This window comes from Ambystoma mexicanum, chromosome 4p (assembly GCF_040938575.1).
Source record: "Ambystoma mexicanum isolate Mex_15411 chromosome 4p, UKY_AmexF1_1, whole genome shotgun sequence".
NCBI classification, from domain to species: domain Eukaryota; kingdom Metazoa; phylum Chordata; class Amphibia; order Caudata; family Ambystomatidae; genus Ambystoma; species Ambystoma mexicanum.
In genome coordinates, this window is record NC_090927.1 from 608,206,983 (window position 1) to 608,232,512 (window position 25,530).

At 46.6% G+C, this 25,530-nt stretch overlaps 1 protein-coding gene across 2 annotated transcripts in view; it reads left to right on the top strand.

The window, feature by feature from the left end:
• The window catches only part of ZNF451 (zinc finger protein 451), a 1,463,718-nt gene that overhangs the window by 1,208,512 nt on the left and 229,676 nt on the right, over positions 1–25,530 (top strand). The window lies entirely within an intron of this gene.

Consider the following 25,530-nt stretch of genomic DNA (forward strand, 5'->3'; position numbering starts at 1 on the left):
ATGCTGTGAATGTTCCCCATCGTCAGGCTGGGAACCTCTGTAATTTTTTACTTGGCGTTTTCCTATGGAAAACTTCGACACTTCAGTGTCCTATCAACGTCCTTTTTGGGTGCTTTAGCCACCACCAGTAGGACGTAGGGTATAAATAGCCCCGCCCCCGCGGCTTCCCTTCAGATTTCAACTGTCTCCAAAGTGTTGGGATCAACTCGTGATTGTTGTGATTTTTGCACGTGTTGGTGCGATTGGTTGCAATATCTTCAAGAAAATCGTTGTTCCGGCCCTGTGCGACTTGCGGGCTGAGGAAAGTGTATGAGTGGGACGGACATATGGACTGCCTCTATTGCCTCTACCCCCATCACTCGGCCGAGACTTGTGAGATCCGTAAGTGGTTTTCACAGAAGACGTTTAAGGACCGCAATCAGTGGTTGGTGTGTTGGCTGAACGAGGGTACCTACCCTTCCTCGGAGGTGGTGTCAGTGCGTAGCTTGGCATCGGAGAGGCCGGTTCAAGCGGCGGATCACCGGCGGTCAGTGTCAGCTAAGCCTCCGGCTAAAAAGTCTTGGTCTGTCCCGGTGGAGGTCGTTAAGAGTGGTCGCTCCTCTTCGAGTAAACCCCTGTCGAAAAGGGCGTCTTCGTCCAAGCAGTGCAGGATCCTTTCTTTATCATACACAAGGACAAACTGGTTTAACGTTCACACCCTAGGTTCTCCCCTAAATTCATCTCTAAATTTCACGTAAACCAGTCCATTGAGCTACCGGCTTTCTTCCAGAACCCAACCAGCTCAGCTGAGGTTAAACTCCACACACTAGATGTAAGATGGGTGGTCCTTTACTATGTAAACGAAACCAAACGGCTAAGGAAAACAGACCAACTGTTTGTCTCTGTAGCACCAGGCAGAGAAGGAGACTGCATTTCCAAAAATGGCATCTCCAGATGGATAGTCGGATGTATACAACTGTGCTATTCTTTATCAAACAAAAGACTGCCTTTCACGCCAAGAGCTCACTCCACAAGGAGCAATGGAGCCACTCTGGCTTTCATTGCAAATGTCCCCTTGGACAGCATTTGCAAAGCAGCTACATGGAGCTCAATACACACTTTCACTCAGCACTACTGCATTGACACCCATTCCAAAGCAGATACACAGGTGGGACAAGCGGTTCTAAAACATCTGTGTGCAAATTAACCTTTTCACAACCCACCACCTTCTCCTAACACTGCTCGCTAATCTATGCACAGCATGTGATCTAAGCAGATTCCACAAGCCTCAGAGGGGACTGCATTTGAACTTGTGGACCATGAGGTCCTTTGCAGTCACTTGGACTCTGCTGCACATTTCACCAAGGAAGCCATAAATTGGATCCAATCATTTCTAAATAATAGAACCATGAGGGTCTTCTCCCCTACAGCAGCGGCAGACCCCATCCCCATTACCTGTGAAGTCCCCCAGGGTTCATGTGTCTCACCCACTCTATATAACATTTTCACTAAGCCCCTTTTCGATGATCTGGATTGAGTATCACCTACACTAATTATGCGGATGATACTCAGATTCTCATACCACTTACTGGGGATTACGAAAAGGATTTGGCCTTGGTCAATAAGATCTATCTCATCATCCAAGCATGGATGGCCACCCATGCACTGTGCTTGAATGATGACAAGACTGAAATCATCATCTTGGGGACCACCTCAACCCTTAAAAAACTGGGACCTAACTACGCTTCATTTAACATTGACAGCAACCTCATCACGGTTGCAACCGAGGTGAAAACCCTGGGCTTTTAGCTAGATTCCACCCTCTTCTTCAAGAAACAGGTCAATGCAATGGCATCTACCACTGCTTATACGTGTAAACTGATTAGAGCAGGTAAGCCCTTTATGTCAAACAATAGCTGCCTTACTTTGGCCAGAGCACTCGTTTTGTCGGAATTGGATTATTGTAACGCTCTATACATAGGAACCAACAGAGAAACAATCAAAAAAATTCAATCCCTTCAAAATAACGCTCTGAGCTGCTCTTGGGATTGCCAGAAGAGATCATATCTCTGAAATTAGAAGATCTAACAACTGGCTGTCAACATATGACAAAATACAGCTTAAAGTTGCCTCACTTACAAATGCTTAACTAATGCCGCCCCCTGCTATCTCTCCGAGGAAAACCCATGCCAGACTCACAAGACTGTCCAGCTCTAACTTCCTACCAGTCCCTAGATTTAATCTCTCCAGAGTTGGGGGATGCAGCTTCCCAGTGAAGGCAGCCCAACTTTGGAACTCACTACCTACTCTCTTGCGAGAGACTCAAACCTACTTAAAATTTCGCCAGAACATCATAAAAAGGTTTAAAGACGCTGACAAGTAATGCCTGCCACTTTCCCCTTAGCCTTCATTAGGCCGCGAGTACCCCTTCTAGGACCCAATATTATGACCATCTCACCATCTAGTCATGATACCTAGCCCTGCCTGATATGCCTCACTTGTGTACATAGGATTCATAACGGCATCAGCCTGAATTACTCCAGGTACACCGGAGTACCTGCTTTAGCCACCATCATACTGTAAACTATATATTGTATATACACCTTTTGTTATGTATAACCTTCTGTATATTCACTTTTGTGTTGTGTAACGCTCTGTATACCTGTTTATGCTGTATGTAAACAAGTTGCAAGCCTTCTTATGCAATGCGCCCTATTACCCTCGGGTCTGGTGCGCAATATAAGTAATAAAACAAACAAACTCATCGTAATCATATTCCTTATGCTTGTATCTGCTTAGATTCACATGCGCCCACCCTTCTTCCCCTTGAAGAGAAGATGCATGGATGCTTTATGAGCTTGTCCGATACATATCTGCTTGGATACACCTGTACTTGCACTGCACTTCATGCTACCTCATGTCGTAAACAAAACAACTTGAGGGACCTCAACGTGTGAAGGACCATGGGTACAGTGGACATCACACTAGGGATAGTATTACTGGCATGCCCCGTCGACGTCTCTTTTCGAATTTCGAAAACTACAACTCTAATACTCTTCAGCTTCCACTAGATATCAGCCTATACACAGCATGCGAATCTAAGCAGATAAAAGCATCAGAAATACGATAACGGTGAGTGATGTATCATATATAGAGATATAGATAGATATATATATATAGAGAGAGAAACGGATATAGAGAAGAGAGGAGTAAATGGAGAAAGATGGGGAGAGAGACGGCTACCGATATGGGTAAAAATGGAGCGAAAAAGTGGCACATAGAGATAAAGGTAAATATATGGTTAAAATTAGAAAGCGAAGAGATAGAGAAATAAGGGAGATAGAAAATTGATATGTAGAGAGGTGACAAAAAGAGAAAGATGGAGCTAAAGATATGGAAAGAAAGCTAAATACAGAGAGAAGGAAAGAAAGGTAAAGATGAGTAAAATCAGAGAAGGAAAAAGAGAAATAGATATATAGAGGAGAAAGAAAGAGGAAAGGGAGAGAAAGGTGTAAAGATATGGGTAAAATTAGAGCGAGAAAGAAAGATGGGGAGATAGAGAGAATAGATATAGAGAGGTGATGAATATAGAGTCCTGTGAAATAGAAAGATAAACTGATGGGGAGAAAAAGGTACATAAATGATTAGAAATATAGGGGAGATAGAGATATAGAGACAGAGGGGAAGAGAGATCTACAAATTAAGAGAAATCGTGATAGAAAGACAACAAAAGGGAAAATGGAAGGATGCAAGGAAGCGGGTAGGGTTTCTGTGACAATAGGGGCATTCCATTAAAACTATTGACCTAGAATATTGGGGATTGAATTCCCCGGTGAAGAGAAGAAAATTGAACAATACCTTGATAGGGTGAGACCAGATATTGTAGCAATGCAGGAAACCCATATCAGTAAGCTAGATAAAATCAGGGTTGGATTGTCGTATACCCTAACTTTTCAAGCCTGCGCCGAAGATAAAACCAGGGGGTCCTTATAGCTATTAGCAACATACCAAAACGTAAAGGTTTTAGGGACAAATGGGTAACTATAACTGCACCATAAAAACCATGTATGCCCCAAATGTAGGACAAGATGGCTTTATACGTATGGTGCTGTCTCAATTAGAAGCCTACGAAGTGGACATTATATTAATGGGAGATCTTAACATGGAGTGGTCACCCATGGAAGATCGGGGTAAGACTACGTCGCAGGGACAGATAGCTCCGTCAAATTCCTTCAAAGATTTGAGCACATATCCCTTAAAGATTCTTTGAGAGCTATAGAAGGGAAGTAGAGGAACTATACCCTCTATTCCTATGTCCACCAATCCTTCTCCTGTGTTGACTAAATTTGGGTATTGCTGCGAGTGGTAGAGAGAGTAGTCAATTTGGAGTTGTGTTCCATTGCTCTTTCGGATCATGCTCCCATTATCACCATGATAGACCTGCCGCAAAAGTCTCTGAAAAAGGGTATTCCCAAATGAAATAATGAAAGACAAGGTCCTGATAGAATCAATTGGCGACACAATTGGGGCATATTTTTAGGAGAATTCAGCTTAGGGGGTAGCTATAGAAACGCTGTGGGGTGCATTTAAAGCAGTCATTAGGGGAGATCTATTAGCTGTAAAGGCATGTAGAGAAACAAATGAATCGGTTGGAGCAGGATTTAGAGGACAAACTAAAGGTTATTATGCAGCCAGTGGCAAAACAACCCAAAATAACCATATTAAAAGGATTTTGGTGGGTCAGAAGGATGAGACTGACCAGTGTTTTTAATTTTTGATTGCATTTTTTCAAAAGAGAAAATGCCCATTGTTCCCTAAGCGTTGCCCTACCTAACACAACTAAAACTAGGGTGCTTGTCGTCAGTGTGAAGTCCAAACCAGGATCCGTACTCATTCCAAAACAAACCTGTCCTGACCCTGCCACTAAGACTAAACTACTAAGGACCAGAAGAATGACTCCCTTCTCCTGGGGCGGATAGATGACTTTCCAAGGAAATGTTCCTTTCAATATGGAATCTTCAAGTAGCGTTCTGCTATCTTCTCCATTTCCTTCATTCAGTTCTCCTATAGGATTTACAACGTTCGGTTTTGTCCCTCTTGGTTTCCTTACACTTTCTTGTATGGGATATTGACCCCTATCATCTCGGTTTTGTTCCTATCAGAACAGTCTTTCTCTTTTGTATACGTGCTTCCTCTTCTATAAGACTAATTCTGAGGTCTCCTTGTTTTTTGACTTCTTCCCTGAGATCAAAATAGTGTGTCCAGGGTTTAGAATCACTTTTCTTATGGTTTTCAATACTACTGAGACAAGTAGGGCCGGTTATTTAACTATTCTCACTCTTCTTATGATTTTCAGTACTACTGGGACGATTAGGAGAAATCCTGTATTTATTCCCACTTTTCTTACAGTTGTGCCAACTAGGCTACATCCACTCGTTGCAGCCGCCCCTCTCCTGGGTCTCCCGCTCTTCAAATCCTGGGTTTGAGATTGCGTCACCAGGTTGGCGTCTCTCCTCAATGCTTCCCTTCTTCGATGCAGGATGGCTTCCGTGCTTCCACTCGGTTTGCTTTCCAGTATGACTCTGGATAATTCTTGTGCTGGGGTTTCAGTTCTGGGAGTATTTCCCTTTTGTTTCTCCTCTCGGTTACCACACATCAGGTAAACGTAACTCCTTTGGTTTGTTTCTCTGTTTATCTTGCTCAAGATACCATTAGGCAGATGCCATCGTCCTGGAGAGGTTTCTCTTTTCTCACCGTACCCCGGCCAAGTGGAAGTGCGGCTGCCACCTCTCACGAGCGAATCCCTCCTGGGGAGCTTGTTCATGCCAGAGCCGCTCAGTAGGCCGCTCTTCATACACTTGTTCCTCCATACTGCTGGACGGTAGGGAGTTAAGCGTCTGTCTCCCTCTGACCTGTGTGAAACACCCGGGTCTCTCTCCATCTTGGCTTTGCTCCTCCCACATTTAATGAGGCCACACTGAGGCTTCCCCAAGTTTCCACAATGGTCTTTCCTTGTGTTTGTGTTAGGCTTGTCCTAACTACATTGGGTTTTCTCGTCTGTGTCAGGCAGTTCTTACCTCTTTATTACTCTTAAGTGTTTACTCGTCTCAGTACCAAATAGGCATTTATCTTCACCTGAGGTACTGCCGTGACAAATGTCAGGAGGATTCTTATGTTATAGATCTTCGTCAGTCTCTTGAGTGAAATGAGAAGGGAGTTCCTTCTCCGAAGTGCAGTCCTTATCCCCAAGGGGGTAGTCACTCCCTGTGACATCCCGCTTTCTGACACCCCTAGGGGGAATGATGCATAGCGGGCTCACCTCCCTAGTCTCATAAGAAGAGGCTCCGCCTTGGGGAGAAGTGACCGAATCCCATGATTCGTCACAGAAGCATTAGAGGTCAATTAGGATTGGTACAAACCTGGCTGGCAGAAAAAGCCTTATTAAATATGAGACAGAGATACTACATTAAAGGTAATAACGCGCATAGCCTTCTTACTAGACAACTTAGGGAACGAATAGCGGCCCGAATGATATTAAGCCTAAAAAACAAGAGCCCGATTATATCACAGAATGCATAGCACTGATGGATCTATTTGCTGACTATTACTCCTCTTTATACTCTTCAGAGGCCCAGCAGAAATCTTAACTGGAATCTATGTTGCTCGAAAAGATTTCAGTTATGGAGAGAGAACAAATACAAAGGGACTTTACGGAAGGAGAGGTTCTGAGTGTTAGATAAAAATCTCCTGTTAAAGCCCTTGGATCGGATGTCTTCCCAGCACTTTTTTATAATCATACCGGACAGTGCTGGCCCCATGGCTGACATAAATGATAGAACACCGTCAAGATCACGTGGGTATTACACCATCCTTGGAAGAAGCAAAAGCTAACAAAGATCCGACATTATGTTGCTCTTATCATCCAATTGCATTGATAAATACAGATGCTAAGATTTATACAAAAATCTTGGCGGGTAGATTGGAAAAGCTACTTCCGAAACAAATTAACCCTGATCAATCAAGATTTGTAAAAAAAAAAAAAAGCAAACATTCGATAACATCAGAAAGGTTTACTACTTAATAGAAAAGATCTCTAAGGTAGGTCTCCTGGTGCTCCTCCTCTCTCTTGATGCCGAGAAGGCCTTTGTGTGGGTTGAGTGGTCGTTTCTGTTCATGACAATGGAATATTTGGGGTTTGATCTAAATTTGGACAAATAATGCAGGCGAATTATCAATCACCGTCAATATGGTTATCAGTTAATGAACAATTATCGCAACGTATTCCTATTAAACTGGAACCAAACATGTGTCCGCTGTACCCATTAATGTTCCATATATACCTGGAACCTTCCACAGCTACGATAAGGGCCACGCATATGATTAAGGGAATACAATTTGGTGGTCAAGAACATACAATTTATAGTGTTTGCTGATATGCTGCTTGCACTAACAGAACCTGCTCACTCGTTAGGCTCTGCAGGCCATGAAATAGGGGAGTTTGGTAGAGTGGCGGGTCTTAAAATAAATCTACATAAGTCTGAGAAACTCCATATATTGGTTCAGGGAGAGTTATTAGAACGCACACAACAATGCTCCCCGTTCAGATAGTCCCAGCAGGGTATTGTGTATATGGAGGTTAAAATTAAAAGGTCTCTGCAGCCAATGTATGTGGCACACTTTAGAAAGCTTTCGGATCAAATTAAGTTAGGTTTAGGCAAATGGGGGGGGCCCTCTCTACCTCACGATTGGGTAGGATAGCGGACATAAAGGTTTTGATTTTTAACCATGGATTTGCATTTTGTTCAAGCTATTCCAATACTGCTCTGTCATTATTTAAAAATCTAAACAAAATGGTTTCAGCCTCTATAAGGCAGAATAAAGCACCACGAATAGTGATGCAAACATTTATGGCAGCAACAAATAGAGGGGTTAGGCCTTCCAAATGTTATGGACTATTATGAAGCAGCGCAACTCAGGGTGATTAGGGAATGGTTCACCGATGACCCAAGTAAAATCTGGCCGTGGATCGATAGAGCAGTGGCGGGGACACCGTCAGCAGATGTTTTATGGCTGAATAAGGCTCACTGACCAACGAATTTACACTTTAGCCAGATCACAGCTGTCGTAGAATATACATGGGACACATTAACAAAGATGACCAGCAAATCATCAAGCCCCTCTCCTTTAACACAATTATTTGGCAACCCCCAGTTCACTCCCGAGTTGGAAAGTGAAGCTTTCAGGCAATGGAGGGAGGCTGGAAGCCTGAATAGAGATGAGATATGCAGGGTCAGGAGGAAAAGTCCATTGAGACATGTTAAAGGATATTCGGGGGTGGGGGAAGGAGGAGAAGCTCCGTTACTATCAACTAAGACATTGGATCTTGGACCCACAGATTAAAGCAGCTGCCGCTCAATCTCTTACCCCATTTGAAAAATATATCGCCCCCTCCCCCAAATCAGGTGCAAAAAACTTCTTCATTGTATAGAATTTTAACAAAAAATACCATGCAAGTTAAGTGCCCATATATGAAGAATTGGGAGGCGGCGTTGGATCAGACTTTAACACAGGAATCGTGGAATTATCTCTGGTGGAATATACCGGAGCGAACCAGTGGGGGGTGGGGGAGAGTCACTTCATGTGGTTAGCTCCCAAAGATAGACTGCTAGCAGTCCGCAAGCTTGCAGCAATAGCTACACCGAACGTGGAATAGATTGGCACTGAGGGCTGGCTTAAACATATTCCTGCGCCTGGCTACCCCAATTCGAAGGCTCTTGTGCCTTGGAACCGGCAGGATTCCCCCCCTGCTTGCCTTGCAGGATGTCTTGCTCCTGAATCATCATCATCAACAACAACTAGGTAGCCATCTTTTCCACTCTTTATTGGCATTGTGGCGCCGTCATTGCAACCACAAAGAAAAAGAAGACGTTTTATTTAATTTGTGTACACAACCCACTTGGGTTTCGATGCACTCTGGTCCCTCCTTTTGTGCCTCTTGCAACATATGGTTGTTTTATTTAAAGTTACCCAGATAGGCTGTGATGCTTTTTGGCTCCCTCGTGGCCTTCTCAAGATGGCCACCACCTTCCTCACCATCATCCATGCACCTGCTGGTGCCCACTGACATGCCTCTTGCGGCCCGATTGGCTTGTGCAGCATTCTTCTGGCCTATTCAGGGAGCTGGCAGACGGTAGCCGGCCCACTTCTCAAGGCCCTCTCATAATGCCCCATGGACTCCGTCGGGCCTTGTATTACATCTCTGGAGCCTTGGAACCATTGGAATTTCTACCCTGCTTGCCTCACCTGATGTCTTGCTCCTGAATAATCTACAAGGTACCCATCTTTTCCACTTGTTATTGGCATTGTTGCCCCGTCATTGCAACCACCAAGAATAAGCAAACTTTTAATTTAATTTGCGTGCACAACCCACTTGGGTTTGGATGCACTATATTGCCTCCTTTTGTGCCTCTTGTGACATATGTTTGTTTTATTGAAAGTTGCCCAGATGGGCTCTGATTCCGTTTGGCCTCCTCGTGGCCTTCTCAAAATGTCCAGTGCCTTCCTCACCATCATCCATGCACCTGCGGGGGTGCCCAGTGACCTGCCTCTTGCTGCCCGATTGGCATTCTTCTGGCCTATAAAGGGAAGCCGACAGGCGGTAGCCGGCCCCCATCTCAGGGCCCTCTTATAAGGCCCCGGGGACTACCCTGTCTGGCGCTGTCCGGGCTTGGGAGGTCATTGTGGGCCCTCCATCATGCCTGACCTACCCGGTCTACAACCAACACTGCAGTCTCAGCCCCGCACCTCAGGGTAAGCCCCTCATTCATGTGGCACTGCTGTATGCACCTTTTAGCCCCGGAGCCCTTCTGTCACCATTCTTCGGCTCTCAGTACCTTACACGGCACACCTATGACTCGCCCCGTCCCCTGCTGAACATTGCATTGAAGTCTGTATTCTTCCTACTATGCCCACTGACTCTTTGCCCAATTTTGCTGCATTTCTCTGCCTTGCTTGGGTACACAATACTGGTCCATTTTTGTAACCCTCTTATCCTGTACTTGCTGCTATTTCGTGTAAATTGGAACTCTGGCGTTCTTTCTCATCTGTGCACCTTCCGTTGTGTACTGCATTGTGTGCTTTCTGGTAATTTCGAATGTAGGTGTTCCTTATCATTTGTGCACCTTCCATTTTGTAATGCACTGTGTGCTTTATGGTCAAATCAAATTTAGTTGTATGTTTATATCTGTGCATCAGCCTTCTTGCCTCCCTTGGGTGCTAGGCCACCTGGTGAGTTTTGCCTGTGGATTGTGCAGTCCCTCTTTCCTCCACCTCTTTGGTGCTCTCCATCTCCCCTGTCTATTCTAAAGGTTACTCTATCACCTATCCCCCTTCGCTCACGAAATCTGGAAGAAAAAAGTTCAAAAAAGATCTATTGGCCTCTAATCCTGGCCTACCTATTACTGACACCTATATTGGCGCTACTTCCAGACAGACTATCGCTGACATAATTTTCTCTGTCCCCTCTCCGGACTTATGGACCTCCCACCTAATCTCTACCGTCTCCCTGTCTCCTCTTCACCCATTAATGGCGGCACTAGATGGGAAGTACTCTTGGCATACTTCTCATACTCTTTGCATCATTAATGTGTATCACAATGGCACTGTCATGGCCTAGGGTCCTTAACCCAATCTTCTCTTCTAACTGACGCCTGCCAGCTCTTATCGACTTCCTACCTACACTCTCCTGTTACTCCTCCATCTGATCTCTCTGCACCTTCTTCACCATCTGCGAATGGTGTACCACATCCCTGTACCCCTCCTCGGAAAACCTTCAAAGGGGGTGACCGGCTACACTTGGCCACCTTGAACGCTCGATCTGCTTTCAAACATTCTTCAGACATCTGCCTCCTTCTTGAAGACTTTGATCTTAACGTCCTCGCTCTCAACGAGATGTGGTTAAATGCCAGATGGCTTTTCCCTGATGGCTACAAGATCCTCTCCAAGCCTCGGCCCAACCGTCCTGGTCGGGGAATAGCCCTGATTTTCCCTGAGTGGGTCCCTACCTCTATCATACCCACCCAGCCCTACTCCTCCTCTGAAAGTCTTGTCTGCAAGCTTGGTGTCTCTCCCACTTTCTCTCTCACCCTTGCCACTATCTAAAGCCCCCCTGTATCTGTCTTCCTCTCAGAATGGGCTGACTTCTTCTCCTCCCTTCTGGCCTTTACCTCTAAACTACTCCTTCTTGGAGACTTCAACATCCACCTTGACTGCACGGTCTATGACTCTTCTCTCTTCCGTGATCTCTGTACCTCTCTCTCCCTCACTATTCTCCCCTCCGGCCCTACCCACTCTGCTAGACAAACTGTTTTTTTTTTTTAAAATATATTTTTATTGTTCTTATTAAACGGTTGGAGCGCATACAATATCAACCTCTTAACATGAGGGCAATCATTACATTTGAGACAGTCGATATAGTAAACAAGAGTCACTTAGCTCATTCTTAGCAAAAGAACCCCCCCCCAGAGAGCGCTGTTACCCCCTGCCCTCCCCACACAGTTAACCAAGTTTCTTTCTCCCAGTAATGCCGCCACCATCTGTTCACGCCGGGCTTAAGAACAGTCGTGCCAGGCAGGGTATGTAGGTCAAAGCTGGGTATTTAAGATCATACTCCAGTAGTGGCGTCCAGATAAATTGAAATTGGTGGAGTTTTTGATTCCTCGCCACGGTCACCTTCTCTGCCACCAGCATATCCCAGACCTTGATCCACCATATAACCAAGTCCGGGCCTTCCACTGACTTCCAGCATCGGGCGATGGTAATGTGTGCTGCCAGTAGCAAGTGTGTCAGCAGCTCTGCGTGTGTCCCGGATTTCGGGTATACTTCCTCGAATGATGCCCCCAGAAGCAAGGTTTTGGGGCATGTTAGGAAAGATTTCTTAATTGCGGGTAATTTTCCTTCCATGTGGCAACCCCTAAACTTTTTGCTGCTGTTTTCACCATGATCTTGACTTTGCCAGAGAAGTGCAGCCTTCTGCCGCACTCCTCTGGGCTTTCGCTCCATTCTTACGGGGAAACTGACATGCCCTTAAGACAGTCAGTACCGGGAAACGCTGTTTTCCGTAGTTTCTTTATCATGTTGCAGCTTTCGTGCAACATGACACAAGAGGGCACTGTAAGCTAAGTTACTGCTCTCTTGGGTCTCTAGTCTTCTACAGGCCCTAGATACTCTGGTTGGATTGTAAATGATCGGTGCAAGTGAATCACGGACGGGAATGGTGGCAGCGATCGTTTCTTGTGTTTTTGAGCTCCTTTTGGCGCTTTAAGCGCGTTTCTCGCGCTTAGCCCAAAATGGTGGCCTGGCTCCCAAAATGGCCAGACCACGAGGCTCTTTGTCCTGTCCGCTGACCGTCTTGCCCCCTTCACCTTCTCCAGGTTGAGCCGACCCGGGGCCTTCCTTATTTGGGCATGTACTTTCCCGCGAAACACAGATGCTTCCGCGGGCTTCTACAGGCCTTGTGTGTCCCTCCAGGATGTGGGCTGGGATGTCTGGTCCCAATACACATCCTGGGTGCCAGAGAGTATAGTGTGGTGTGAATGCCTGGGACCACCGTGGTCCGTGATAGGTCCACGTATGGTGTGAGTGTTTTATGAGCGGATCTCCCATTGGGTCCCCTCCGTTTTAGCGCGAAGGGAACCGTGGATAAGAGGGGGCTGGAAACGCCACTACCATGTCGATCTCCTGAGTTCTCACGAACAAAGGAATACAGGAGCCATGTATTCTGCAACCACGAGGCTGAACCGAGTAATCGCTGGTGACCCGCTGAAGGACTGCTCCTCTGCACTGCTGTCGCTTTGTGAAACCCTTTCTACCTCTGATCGAACCAGAAGGCCTGTACTGGTACTTCGACTCTTGGAATAGCGGGGACAGCTATTCTCGGCAACTTCACCATCTCCTGCACGTAAGCCTTCGGAAGTGTCTCTGGGCCATCCAGCAGACTGACCAGCCTACCCAGGAGTCTTGCTCTGTAACCGCCGTCAGGTTGTGTTGTATTTCGAGTCCTTGTCACTCTCACGCGATTCGTACACTTGGCATTCCCAGGTCTGAAGTGAGTAGTGTACATTTGGATGAGATACACATGGCCGCTCCGTTGCCCTGCTGTGGTAACAAACTGTGCGGGTTCACTTCGTTTGGGACATCTTTAACTCAACTCTGCTGCTGCAGAATCTACACGACGACGAGACGTCCCCTGCTCCCCTGAACCTGCCAGCACTGAAACTGACGCGGAGAAGCCTGGGTCTGCTTGCATCGGGGACCGGTGAATAGCATAGCTAGGAACTGGTCGCCCTCCTGCAGGAGCCCATAGCTTTTCCCCGCTGTGTCAAACAGCACGCCTTTCCGTACTCGCGCTCTGCTTCTGCCCACAGTGGAGGCTGCGCTTGAGTCGCGGAACTCTGTTCTTCTTCTTTTGTGCACCGAACTGAACTGCCTGATTCCCTCAAAGAGACTCCCCTTTTTGCCCGTTGGCACCAGCGTGTGCAGGTACTTTTGAGCACAAGGCTCCACTCTTCCTAGGGCTTGGACTTCCTTTTAGTTAGCTGCCTATGAAGGCGGACTGGGTCTAATCATTATTTCGCACTGCCTGTTTTCCTCCCCTTCTAGCTGGACTACACATTTCGTGCATCTAACGCTTTAGACTTGTTTGTATTTGTATATATATATTGTATTGGTTTGTGTTGGTTTACTAGAGTTTTATTGTGATTTCTCGCTACGGTCATTGTTGCAAAGGCCTTGGAATAAATGTGTATATATTTTTAATATAACACCTGTCTGGAGTCATTTGTAAGTGTCCTTGCTTTGTGTGCTCATTGCGGGCTTTCAGTCACCCTCACCCCTCTTGAGACCTAGTCTTGACCACCGCGATCGCTACCCTGATTGGTCTGGCTTGTCCAGAGGTTACCCTGTTCCAAGTAATTAGGTTGGCCTTCTGAACCTATGCGCCTCCAGGACAGAGTTCAGAAATCCGTCTTAACAGGGCAGACCGGGAGTTTGCTACCCGTGATAGCTTCTATAGTTTCCACAATGGCTTCACAGAAAGAACGGATCCAGGGACAGTCTCACCACTTGTGGAAGCAGGAGCCATATGCCCCGCAGTTTCGCCAACAGGCAGAGAGAATTGAGGCCTGGAAATGATGCATCTGTGCTGGGGGAAAGTACCATTGTTACAACAGTTCTATGGCGCATTCATTGTTCGTCACACACCTGGACGAGGTGTGACCCCTGGCCCAAATGTCTAGCCATTCTGCATCGTCCAATTGGTGGCCCAGTTCGGCTTCCCATCGGGACATATAGTCCGGGCAGCGGGAGGTCAAAGGATCCTCCCTCAAAAGTTTATACAGTTTTGAGATCCCGCCCTTGCCTAAGCCCTCCCAGGTCATTAGTTTGAGCGGGCTCAGAGTTTGAGTGGCATTTTGCCTTATTTCCAGGTGTGTAATCCAGTTGGCATAATTGAGTGCATGTGAACCTATCTGATTCTGAAAAGTGGAATTCCCTTTTGCAATCCTTGAATGAGCGTGGCTGACCCTCCTCGACTAGTTGTGCGAATAGGCCCCCCTTTTTCCAGTTTCCAAAAACCCCTGGGAGCATGCCCAGTGTAAAGGCAGGATTGCCAAAGACTGAGGAGAGTGGCACCATGCCCCGAGTAATCTTTTCCCATTTAGCGCCTCGTTCTGCTGGACAAATTCTTGATGCCTTCATCCATGCTGATCTCCCACTCTGATTTTTATTTATTTATTTTAATGATTGTAACGCGCCACATGCCTGTAGGCCTCCAACCCTCTCACCACCCCTTTCTCCTGGTCTGACCACCCTCTCCTCTCTTCTCATCTGGGACCTCTCGACCCCCTGACCGAGCCTCCACCAGCACTGCCAGCCTCCTTTGCGATCTTCCGTCCGATGAAATGGGTGCCTGCTGCTGCATTTGCCTCCACCTTCATCCCTCCTCCTTGCCCTTCTCTTGACTCGCCCACTGACTATGTCCTTGCCAATCCTTATCTTGCTATCACTAACACTGTTGACATTCTTGCCTCTGTCATGAGGATCTGCATGAATCCTGCCTCCAAGCATAATAGCTGGTATGACTCTGATATAACCGCTCTGAAACGCAAATGCAGAGTTGCTGAATAGAAGTGGCAGGCCTCTGACTCATCCCCTGACAAACTGACCTGTCGCCTACTCCAAAGGCAATACCTTCTGTCATTCCGCTCCAAGAAGAGTGCTCACATCCAGGCCCATATCCCTGGAGCCTCTAACAATACAGCTAAACTTTTCAAAATCTGCAAGGAACTATCCAATCCATCCGCAGTATCCACCTCGTCTCTTCCTTCTCAGGCCCTCTGTACTGCACTGGCCACCCATTTCTCCTCTAAAACTCAGGACATTCTGACCTCTCTCTCTTCCTCCTCTCTTCATTCCTCCTCCTGTCCCCTTGCCTCCCTTGGCCTCTCTTCCAAGATTCCCCACCCACTCGCGACTCCTTCTCAGCTATCGCAACGAATGAGATCTCTAGAGTAGGCTGCTCTATGAAGGTCTCATCCAAACAGGTGTCCCCTTGTTCTTCCAGAACCATCAAGAACAAAATCTCATTCCTCACTTTGGCTCTTGTTGACTTGTGCAACCACTGCCTAGCATCTGGTTCTTTCCCTTCCTTTCTCAAGCACTCCCTTGTGCAGCCCCTCCTAAAAAAGCCTTCTGCCGACCCCTCGTGTCTGGCCAACTACTGCCTTGTTTCTGCTGCACCCTTCCTTGGGAAACTCCTGGAGAAGTTGGTCATCCCCCAACTGACCCAACTCACTGAGCTCGCAGGCTGTTTACATGACCATCAATCTGGACTCCTGCTGTTCTCATTCTCCTTGACCCCTCTTTCGCCTTTTAAGCAGTCAACCATTCTATCCTCATGAAGCTGCTCCAAGGTACACATGGTATCTCAGACCGGGCACTGGATTGGCTCCTTCCTTACTGACCACCGTTCCCACGTTATTCTGAGCTCTTTCTCCTCCTCCTCCACCACTCTCTCTATACCTGTGATGTTCCCCAGGCTCTATGCTCGCCTTCGTTTTTCAATTTCTACCTACCACCTCTTGCTCACCTGATCTCGGCTTTCCCCCTTATTTGCAGTGTTACGCAGATGACACACAGCTCTTATTAAAGTTCCCCTCTTCTTCTTCCTCCTCCTCTTCCATTATCCCTGACTGCCTGTCTGCTATTCAGTCTTGGTACACCTCCCATGATCTCTGTCTTAATACAGTAAGACTGAGATCATGCTTATGGGGACCTGCTCCCCGTTTCCCTCTTGCACTTTGGCTGACCTCTATGGGCTCACCTCCCTCTCCTTTCACTGATGCCAGAATCCTCAAGGGACTTCTTCGACTCCTCTCTCTCCTTTACTCCTCACATTTTGGACCTTGCCAAGAAGGCCCACTTTCAACTTCACCTCCTCAGTGGTATTCTTCTTTTCCTTACCTTCGCCCAGAAGCTCAATGTCTCTAGAGCTCTGGTCCTCTCCAGGCAGGACTACTGTAACAGCTTCTTCCTCAACCTGCCTCTTTCTTCGCTCCGTCCTCTTAAACTAATCCAGAATAGGGCTGCAAGACTTATCCTTGGCCTCAAGCGCTGGGAACGTATCTCTCCAGCACTAAAATCTCTCCACTGGCTCCCGGTTGTTGCAAGGCTGTGTGGGGCCTGGGTCCACGCTACCTGCAAGTATTACTAAATACTCTCCTTCCAGATCCCTTCAATCTTCTGCCTCCAACTCTCTGCAGATCAAACGCTTTTCCAAGCAGAGAGGTGGGGCCAGATCTCTCTCCTCTGCTGGCTCCCTCCTATGGAACAGTCTCCCTCGTTCTGTCTTTAACCGGGCCATCTCAAGTATCGCAAACAACTCAAGACCATTCTCTTCTCCTCCTCCTTCCCCCTCCCGTGCTAACCATCCTCTCTGTCGCTGAGATTGGTGACCTGGCCCCTCAAGAGTCAAATTGGGTTCTGGCCTCCTGCCCAATCGCCTGCAGCACCCCCTGCACTGCCCACTGATCTCACTGCTGCCTGTCGGGTGGTTTAACTGTTGGGCGGTAGACCTCCCTCTTCCCCGGCGATGTCTCTGCCCACACACTTACCTGCCCAATCTGGTACCTCTGGTACTTCCTCGTCCTAGGGGACCCTAATAGCACTTACCCTCACCCCACCCTCCACCCTTTTTGTCCTTTCTTTTTCACTGCACTTGCATGCTCCAAATGACACAAGGCCTAGTAGGACAGCTGTTTCTTTCTATTTATTCATAGTTATTTACATTGTTTATATTTCATCTGGATTGTGTCCTCCCATGTATTCTTCATCTTTGATATTCAAGTCTGCTTGCAGCTTGCTTCGGAATATTTTTTCATAGGGTCGAGCGTCATGCCGCTTCGAGTCTTGGTCCTCGATGGCCTCCGTAGAGTCCCTCGTGATGTCGACACTGGTATATGAAGCACGTGCGGTGACCGTTACCTCAGTTCTGTTTTTTCCACATTGATGCATACTTTGGAGATACTCGCCTCAGCAGATTTTCAATCACGTTAGTCTTCAAACAATATCCTTTGAATATGTCTCGTCCCCGAAGACAGGTTTCAAGCGGTGTACATAATCTGGTTAAAAAATGTCTATCATAGACCCTCACTGCGTCCGTCTTTGGGGCTTGGGGTCGTGCCACAAGGTGGACGACTGTGGCTCATGTCAATCCATGACTGTCAAGCCCTTGCGGGAAAGGAATGGGAAACTCTATGCTGGTAAGCCCTCTCCGAAATCCCCCGTTGTTACCGCATCTAAAAGAAAATCATCCTGCGAATCAAGGCATATTTCCGGTTAGACAGCGTCCAAAACATCGAAGACTGTGGTCTAGCACACAACGCTAGTCATCCTCTACTCATAAGAAGTGTCAAAAATGGCGTTGCAGGTCCTAGTCATAGTCTTCTCCCGACAAAAGTTTAATTTCCAAAAGAGAACTTGACTCTTGCGGAATTAGAAAAATTCTGCTTAGAAATGCATGAGGTTTTCCAGAGGCAAGCTCCTCCGAATGTCCCTCTGAAGGAGTCGGAGAAAAAAAGCCACCCCTCAGCGTCTGACAAGACTGGCAGGGAGTCTCCTCGACACAGATCGAAGGAGTGTTCTTCGCACAAGAAAAAATCTGTGCCTACCTCCTCAATGCCTTCATCTTCAGAATCAAAGCATTCTCCGAAGGTATCGATGCAGTTACGTTCATTTCCTGAACCCTCGAAGCATGTCATCCACCCACAGCCATCGAAGCATTTTAAACTGTCTGATCACTCACCGGCCCCTTTGGCAAGGTCATCGAAGCCTTTGACACCTTCGACTTCATCGAAGCATTCAGTGCTCGAAGACTGCAAAACCTATGGCTGAACCAACAGTCATTTAAACACATTTCTCAACCTGATTTCTTCAGGCAAATGGGATCTATTTTCGAGTAAGATGAAGAGGAGGATCAGCCCCCTTTTTGGGTATGAGTATGGTACTGCAAATGTTCCAGAGGAACTAATCTCTGGAGAGACTAAGATGCAGAATCCGGTAGAAACTCTTAAGGAAACCAGCAGCTGGGAAACCTCAACAGAGACTGAATTTGGTAACCCAGAAATGGCTGGGTGTGCTGATCCTTCGCATAGATCTGTTATTTTTAAAGTAGCCGAGTATCTGGGATGATCTAAACCCACAGCTACTATGGAAACGGATGACCTCTTTGATATCTTGGACAGTGGTCCAGTTAAGGAGGCTGTGCCACTATTTCACTCAGCCTTAAGTGTAAGAGTTACGGAAAACTGGCTAAAACCAGATTACGTTGCATCTGTTAAACTCTAAACAAAAAATAAAGAACTGCTTCTGTGGACCTTCCTATTCTAAACAGGCAAATCCCACCAGAAAGCCTGGTTGTTCAAGCAGCAACAGTTTCTTCGAAAGCTGCAGCTTATCCTACTCCGGCAGATAAAGAGGATAGAAGAATTGACTCTTTGGGAAAGAGAGTATTTAGTGCGGGTAGCATGGCACTAAAATCGGCAAATGCAACTAGTGCCATGGCTAAATATTCACACCCTGTGGGGTTTAGCTGCTGTGGCAGCAGAGCACATTCCAAAAGGAGAGGAAAGAGAAGGCTTTTTAAGCCTAATACAAGATGGTAGAGATGCCATGAAGCAGTCTTTACAGTCCAGCCTGGATACAGTAGATTCAGTTAGCTGGTCCATAGCTGCAAGTACAGTGTTTAGGCGCATGTCTTGGCTAAGAAAATCAGAATGTTCTGCAGACGTCCAGGCACGTTTGCTCAACATGCCGTTTGACAGACCTTTTCTGTTTGGAGAAAAGGCTGACAGTAGCCTGAAAAAACTGCAAGCTTCTCGGGCTGCAGCAAAACCATGAGGGATGGCAATCGGACAACCTCAAAGTTCGGGCCAAGGATGGAGAGGACGTCCTTTTCGTTTTTATTCCTCTATCTCTAGATATCTTGCAAAGGAGCCACAGAAGAATGCATTGTGGAGGTAGAGGAAGAGGAGGAAGGACTTCCCCGTTTAACACCTGCAGAATTACCCTCAGCAAAATGACTCCTCACCCACAGGTCAGTGGTAGGAGGCATACTGTCCTATCATCTCTGGAGTTGGTGAAGCATGACTTCAGACGCATAGGTGCTACAAACCATAGCAGACGGTTACTGTCTCCCATTCCTAAAGAGACCTCCCGATTACCCCTTTGAAAACCAGATCAGCCTTGGTTCCAGATCTGCTCCTTCACCCTTTTGGAGAAGGATGCAATAGAATTGGTTCCTGCAGCTCAGAGGAACCAGGGTTGGTATTCTCCCTACTTTCTAATTCCCAAGAAGGATGGAGGAGTGCGACCCATCTTGGACTTGAGATGCCTGAACAAGTTCTTCAGGAACGACAAGTTGAGGATGGTAACGCTTTTGCAAATCCTTCAGGCCCTTCGACTCCAGGATTGGTTGGTGTCATTGGATCTCAATTGCAGTTCTCATGATCAGTTTCGAGTTCTGCCATTCAGGCTCACCTCAGCCCTGAGGGTCTTCACCATGCTTATGGCAGTGGTGGCAGCGAGTCTACAGAGGGAAGGGATTCACATCTACCCATACCTGGACAACTGGTTGATCAGGGCTGTTTGTCCGGAACAGTCTGTTATCTCAGTCGAACCTGCCACTTCCTCCACAAGCTGGGCTTCTCCCTGAACTTCAAGAAGTCCCACTTGTCATCTTCACAAACGCTTCAATTCATTGGAGCAGTACTGGATTCAGCCTCGGAGAAAAGCTTCGCCACCTGAGTTGAGGGCTCAACATCTCTTGCTGATAGTCCATAAATTCCAGAGTGCCCAACGTCTTCCGGCCTACGACTTTCTAAGGTTGCTCGGCCTCATGGCATCCTGCATTTTTATGGGGAGAGAAGCCCGTCTGTGAATGAGATCCCTTCAGTGGGGTCTCAGATCCCAGTGGTCTCAATTCTCCGGCAGAATGACTGACCTTGTTCAGGTCCCGACAAAGGTCACCCAGGATCTTCTGTCGTGGGCCAGCAGAGAGAATGTAATGAGAGGAGAACCCTTTTGGCAACCATGGCCGGAGAAGACCGTTATGACAGATGCCTCCCTCTCAAGATGGGGAGCGTACATGAAAGATCCAGACTCAATATCAACCTTTTGGAGCTGAGGGCAATCAGACTAGCGCGGATGGCCTTCCTGCCCTCAATACGGGGGAAAAGTGTCTTGATAATGAACACCACAGTGGCCATGCATTACCTCAAAAAGAGAAGGGGTGTGGGTGGGGGGTCACTGCCCCTGTGCAGAGAGTCAGTGGGGCTCTGATTCTGGGCACTGAGAGAAGGAATAAGTCTTCTGGCAATGCATCTAGCCGGTAAAGAGAATACGGTGGCTGACACTCTGAGTAGGCAGATCCCGATATCCCACGAGTGGGAACTCACGTTTCCGCCAGTCCCCGTCATTCCTCATGTCATCAGGAGATTGAGGCAGTTCGGGAAAACCCTGATCCCCATTACTCCGGATTGGGCCAGGAGAAAGTGGTACCCGGGCCTTCTGGAAATGGCCATCTGCCCTTCAATTCGTCTTCCCCAAAGAGAAAACCATACTCTCGCAAGAGGAAGGTACATTCTTCACCCGGAAATCAGGACGCCATCTTCACGCCTGCTGTCTGAAAGGGTGAGATACAAGGATTGGGACCTTCCGGAAGAAGTAATGAAAGTGTTGCTTTCGGCTAGGAGACCGGCAACTAAATCACTGTACCGCTGGAATAGATTCCGCAGCTGATGCAGGGAAAAGAAACTAGATCCATTCACATGTAAGCTTCCCCATGTTTTCTTTCTTGCTCCATTTAACTCATTCTAGATTGCAAGTGGCCACAGTGTAGCGTTACTTAGCAGCACTATCTATATTGAAGAGATCTCTACATGAGGGATTGTACTTCAAAGTTCTGATATTGGTACAATTTCTTAAAAACTTGACAAACTTGTTTCCACCTAGTCCCTTCATTGTGCCATCATGGGATTTAAATCCAGTACTAGGATGTCTTATGGGAGTCCTATTTGATCTCTTACATTTGTGCCCTTTAAGGATTCTCACCATGAAAACAGCCTTTTTAGTAGCCATCACATCTGCCTGTAGGGTAAGTGAGCTACAAGCCTCATCTTCCAAGCAACCTTTCACGTCCTTTTCCAAGAACAAGTTAAATCATCGTTCCTTCCGAAAGTTGTGTCGGATTTTCATCTTGCACAGCATATTGTTACCATCTTTTTATCCATCTCCTTATCGATCAACGGAGGAGGAGAGACAACTTCGCCTGGACTTTAAAGGGGTATTTAGCTTCTACATTACAAGAACGGCAAGTTTTCATCAGGATGATCAGCTTTTCATTGGTTGCGCTGGTCAAAGATTAAGATTAGCAGTTACAAAACAATCTCTCGATGAATTGTCATGTGCATAACAGAATATTTTTCTTTGGCAGGCAAAGACTCGCACAAAGGTTTGAGGGTGCATTCCACTAGAGGGTTGGCTGTTTACTCAGCTCTAGGAAGAGATGTACCAGTGAGGGACATTTGCAGAGCCGCAACCTGGAAGTCCTTCATATTTTCAGTACATTTTACTGTGTAGACTTTTTTCAGGAGACAAAGCAACATTTTGAAAATCTGTGCTTCATAATATAAACAAATAGGTACATTCTTTGCATCCCACCTCCAAACTCAAACTGCTTTGGGAGTCTATCAAAGATGAGGAATACGTGAGATGACACAGTCCATGGTAACGTTCTTTCGACTGGATGTTCCTCCCACGTATTCCTCATCGCCCTCCAATCATTCCCCTCTTGCCTGCCTAGAATTTCCATGTCTTACACCTTCCTTCTCGCAACATCAAGATTGTCTACTCCTATGACACATCATGCAAATTAAAGGAGGAAAACCAAAACGGAGGTAACCGTTGGCTCTCGTGCTTCATATACCAGCGTTGACATCACGAAGGATGCCACGGAGGCCATCGAGGACCAAGACTCGGCACGGCGATTGACCCTATGAAAATATTTTCCAAAGAAAGCTGCAAACAGACTTGAATATCAAAGATTAGGAATATGTGGGAAGAACATCCAGTCGAAAGAATGTTACCACAGCTAAGTAACTTGTTCTTCTCCCATGTTCTCTTCCCTGTGGCGCTTTGAAACACTGTCTTGTTGTATAAGCGCCTTATAAAAGTCCAGTAGAATTTAAAACAGCCACATTTTTCACTTGCTTTCAAAGAGGGTGGGTTCCAGAGATGGCTTGAGGGTGGTTGTGAGTACTCTGCACGCATGTCTACCGGGTAAACTATACAGTCACTTCATGAATGTAAGCAGCTCTTCAGCAGATATTATCATCTAAGATGAGACCTTTCACTAATTTTGAGAAATTGATCTCGCCATCAACCAGGGCCCCGGTTTTAAAAACAAATATATATGCAATTCATTCCACTCATGCCTTTGGCATCTGGGTAAAGCATGTCGAAGCCTGGTATATAGACCTTGGGAGGGAGCTGTTTCACGAGGAGTGAGGACAGAGTTAGAGGTGTGCACACACGCCTCCATATTTATTTGTGCAACATAAAGAACAACTCTGTAAAATGATGTACAGTTGGTATCGGACCTCTGAGTGCGACAGGGGCTGCTTTCAGGCCCTATCTATCAGGTCAGGGAGCGGGCCCAACTCTTTCCCCCTGCAGTGTGCCTGAATAAGTGAATGCCCCCTCCCAGCCCTCCTTACCTGTGGAGGCTCTGGTGCCAAAGGGAGAGCTAGGAAGAAGACCGCCGACGCCACGGGATGCCTGAACTGCAGCGCTGTGATCAGATGAAAGGATGCAGCGCGAGGTGGCATACACGGCAACACTGGCTGCAGGACGAGGCGATGTTGTATGCTGCACTACAACACAGTCTGCTATATCCCGCACATGTAAGCAAATACACTACACCACTAGAGAATGTTATCAATTAAATAAAAGCCTTCCCCAGCCCACTATACCACCAGGGAATTGTTATATATATATTAATAAAGGCAACAGGAAGAGCTTAAATCACACTCCTTCCTGGGGACCCGTACATGGTCCATATTAAAAGGGACAGGGCTTATAAGTCATTTTAAGCTCTCTTCCATGGCCTGCCATGTTACACCCCTTCAAGACAGGTAAGCGGTTCACTAAGGTAAGTTGGTCAGTCTTGGGAATGGTGGGGCATTTAAGGAGGTGCATGTGAATGGTTTAGTGTGGGTTAGTTGGGTGAGGACAGGAAGTGGAAGACAACATCCAACAGACCAGAGGTGGGGAGAGTGAAATGAGTGTGGGGGCTATCATAAGGAGGGGGCCTGTGGATTATTTGTGTGTGGGAGTGAGGAGTAGCAGTTAGAGTAGGAGTGGCAGTTGGTAGTAGAGGATGATAGCGAGTGTTGGTGAGTAAAACCATCAGTAGACTGACCGTAGTAGTAGGAGGAAGCAAGGAGTAGTGATAATGGATTAAGAACAGTAGTAGAAGGAGAGTAGGACGAGTAACGGAGTGGGAGAATAGGAGTAGCTAGTGTTAAGAGGAGTGTGAGAGAGAAACAAACATAGCAACAGTCAAGGAAGTAGATTGGGAGACAGAAGGAAGGGAGCAACAGATGTAACGGGACATGGCAACAGTAAGAAATGAAGGGGTTGAAGTAGGAGAAGTCCGATTAAAGGGTGGAGGTCGAGTGAGATTGGAGGAACAGGAGTATGGTGGAGTATTTGGGACATATTGCAGGGAAGGGTCAGGAAAGGCCGTGTGTGCGAGAGGAACTGGGTGGAAGGAGGCACCATCCGTAACGCCCCTAAAACATTAAGCAGGTCTAAGAGAGAGGACGTTATTCAGCCAACGTCTTAGGTAAGCCACACTTAGTCTTAAAAAGAACAGAGATCACCTGCTACTAACCACCCGTTATGGGCGCCTAGGTTAGAGCGGTGGTGAAGACCGGAGAAGTTGAGAGGGCAAGGGATGGCCCTAGTGCAAAATTCCCCAAGAACGCCTTGGCCCGGATACCTACCTGTAGATCCCTTGGACCAGCCACTTGTAATTTTAAATAAACATCCTTGGAACTTCTTCTAGACTTGAGCGTGATTATTTGTGGTGGGCCATCCTGTCAGACATTAAAACATTCCATCAAAAAATTCAAATTAATTGTGTTGGCGAGTGTATGCAGGAACTAGTTCCTTCCTACATGTGGTGGTTATGTCTTAAGCTGGTCTGATTCTGGAAAGCAATTATGGGTGAAATAGCAAAATTAGCAAACATATGCCTACCATGCGACATAGTGGTCAGCATGATTAGAAGCCCAGTGACAGGCATATAACCTTAGTTAACCCCTTAGTGAAGGCGATTGAATCACAAAAACCCTGCTAACTGTTGATAGCAAGTAAGTGGACGAGTTGAGATATCCCTGTAGTCAATGAAAACATTTCCTATGCAAGAAGGAGGATAAGCCCATATATTTACTAATCTGGAAACCATTTTTGCACCATGTGAACATTAATGAGAAATATTTCACTTGCCCAATGAGGAAGTAAGCACTAGGCCTACTGTTTTTAGATGGAGATGAATGTAGGAGGAACAAAAGGAAGATGATTAATTGGCATCCCTGGTACGGGGCGGCTGCTCCCATCTCACTTTGGACTTGTAGCCCAAGCTTAGCGTTCTGGTTAGATTGGATGAATGGTACAGATGTATGCCCAGTAGCCCTAAATGAGAAGTTTAATTCATCTGCCCTGGTGGTGGAGTTGGGAGGGGAGTATTTGGTTTATGTTAAGAGTGGATGTAATTTATGATTGAATAAGATAGATTTGTGAATTTCTTAAAATTGCTGTTGGGACTGGAAACTGTACATCAATCAGCTTCTGGATTGTATGGCCCTTTTAAACATTTTCGTGTATTAATAAAGTTAGTAAAAAAATATTTCAAACGTAAGATGTGAGTTCCTGCTC